We start from the raw sequence: 3,091 nt of genomic DNA, 5'->3' as shown, positions 1-3,091 counted from the left end.
TAGTCTAGTCTATAGTCTAGTCTATAGTCTAGTCTATAGTCTAGTCTATAGTCTAGTCTATAGTCTAGTCTGTAGTCTAGTCTATAGTCTAGTCTATAGTCTGGTCTAAAGTCTAGTCTATGGTCCAGTTTATAGTCTGGCCTATACTTTAGTGAGAAAAGTATGGGCTAGACTAAAGTTTAGCCGATAATTTAGTACATAGTCTGATCTATAGTTTAGTCTATAGTCTAATATTTGGTCTAGTCTTTAGTCTAGTCTATAGTATTGGCTATATTCTAGTCAAATTTATAGTCTTGTCTACATTCTAGTCTAAAATCTAGTATATAGTTTAATAAATTGTCTATTCTATAGACAACTTTATTGTATATCATGCCTATTGTATAGTCTAGTCTATAGATTTGTCTGTAGTTTAGTCTATTTTGTTGTCTATAGTTTAGCGCGAAATTAGTGTACTACTTTAAAAGTTTAAAATGTACTCTTCTGGTACAAGCTAATACTATTTTTAAATTTCAATTAAATGCTAATTAAATTTTATTCAAAAGCCTGTTAAGAACTTTAAAACTCTACATTTAAGAAATTTGTTTTGCTTTCTTCTTTATTTGTCAGTTTCTTCTTAAGCTTACATTAGGTCTGCATAGTTAAAGTGATTCATTAAATTAAAAAGTATTGAAATAACAGTAAAATTCTTCTTCTTTTAAATCAATTATGTACTAAAGTGTTTTTATTTATAAACAATAAATAAATTTCAAGAAATCAGTAAATTTATTAAGAAAATCTTATTGCCAAAAAGTTTTATAAATTATTGTCTTTTCATCGTTGTTTTTGCTTTGCCAATATGTTTTGTTTTTGCCTTATTACCGTTGTTCTTTTGTTGTTGGAATGCAACTAGTGTTTTGTTATTGTACAATATGAAATATTTTGTTAAAGAGATGAATGAAGGAGAATTTAAGTGAGAGAGAGAGAGAGAGTATTTGATGAGAGCGTTTCTTTGTGATAACTGTATTTCTTGTTATGTATTTATTATTGTTAACGGAATACGCGCGCTGAACTTTAGAAAAATGTAAACATGGAATTTCACAGGGTGAGTTGTTGAAAATTATGTATTGTTAATAGGGTTCTATAAATCGACTTTCGAACTTTTTGTCGAAAAAAATCGAAGTCGACTATTTTGTTCCAAAAAAGTCGATAACTCGACTATCGTCTGTGAAAAAAACAGAAAAGTCGACTTTGAAAATAAAAGCAAAAAAGTCGGAAAAAGTCGGAAAAAGTCGATAAGTCGATAAGTCGATAAGTCGAAAAAGGTCGGAAAATGTCAAAAAAATCGAAAATAGTCGAAAAAAAAGTCGAAAATAATCGAAAAAAGTCGGAAAAAGTCAAAAAATATTCGAAAAAAGTCAATAATAGTTAAACAGTCGAAAATTGTTGAAAATCGAAAAAAGTCGAAAATTGTCGACAAGTCTAAAATGGCCGAAAAGTCGGAAAAAAGTCAAAAATAGTCAAAAAGTCTGTTATTATTGTCTAAAAGTCGAAAAAATTGGAAAAGTCGACTATTTACAAAATACTAAAAGTCGAAAAGTCTTAAAGTCGACTTTTAGTTAACTAATGTCGAAAAATCGACTTTGCATAAAATGCAAAAAGTCGACTTTTGATTTCAACTATAGAACCCTAATTGTTAATTATTTGATGAATGTATTTGCAATGCTATCAGAGATGGAAAAAAAGAGTCAACCCTATCGCAAATAGAAGTGAAAATTTTGTTCCCTTCAATCAAGACAGAAAAGTTAGTGAACGAAAAAATGAAAAGGGAACATATTTCATGTGAAATGATGATTGTTGATATTTCAAATGGTACTTTTTGGGATCTCAGAGTACTAAAATATGTTTTTATTTTTGCTAAAAGTTTGTAATACATTTATATTAAAATATTTTTAAATAGAAGTAGAATGGACATTATATGTATGTTGATATGGTGAATCTTCGCCTCATCTCAATGTTAACCTCTTGAATATAATTTGATTAAATTTGCTATATAATTTTGTGTGTGTGAAGTTAAATTCGAATTTAACTAGCAGAGACACAAACCACATTTTTTAACATTGCTCTTTTTGCAGCTAACAGAGCACTGTTAAGCATTTAACAGAAAGTACATGAAAAATTAAAAATAAATACTTTAAAATTTTCAGAAAATGAAAAACGAAAATTTCAGAACTTAAAAAAATATGAAAAATAAAAAAAATATTTTTTGAAAAAAATCAATATTTTAATAAAAAAGATAAAAAAATTCTCTAAAAAATCACTATTTCAATAAGAAAAATGTTAAAAATTCTCTAAAGGATTAGTGTCCAATTTGGACAAATATGGGAATGCACACGTATACCACTATATAGGAGTAGTAGTCTAAAAGGTCCCTAACAGGATTCTGGTAGTCATATGTCTGGAATAGTTTTGGAAGTTTTTTAAAAAATTTTTGAAAAAATCAATATTTCAATAAGAAAAATGTTAAAAATTCTCTAAAGGATTGGTGTCCAATTTGGACAAATATGGAAATGCACACGTATACCACTATATAGCTGTAGTAGTATGAAGGGTCCTTAACAGGATTCCGGTAGTCATATGTCTGGAATAGTTTTGGAAGTTTTTTAAAAAATTTTTAAAAAAATCAATATTTCAATAAGAAAAATGTTAAAAATTCTCTAAAGGATTGGTGTCCAATTGGACAAATATGGAAATGCACACGTATACCACTATATAGTTGTAGTAGTCTGAAGGGTGCTTAACAGGATTCCGGTAGTCATATGTCTGGAATAGTTTTGGAAGTTTTTTAAAAAAATTTTTGAAAAAATCAATATTTCAATAAGAAAAATGTTAAAAATTCTCTAAAGGATTGGTGTCCAATTTGGACAAATATGGAAATGCACACGTATACCACTATATAGGTGTAGTAGTCTCAAGGGTCCTTAACAGGATTCCGGTAGTTATATTGCAAATTGCAAAAAGTACCTTTTGAAGAACGAAAAAGTACCAAAAAGTCCCCTTTTATGGGTCCTCACTTAATCCGGGCCATACATACTTAATTAAATGTTTCTAGGTT

Source organism: Lucilia cuprina, chromosome 5 (assembly GCF_022045245.1).
Source record: "Lucilia cuprina isolate Lc7/37 chromosome 5, ASM2204524v1, whole genome shotgun sequence".
Lineage (NCBI taxonomy): Eukaryota > Metazoa > Arthropoda > Insecta > Diptera > Calliphoridae > Lucilia > Lucilia cuprina.
This window is presented reverse-complemented; position numbering follows the sequence as displayed.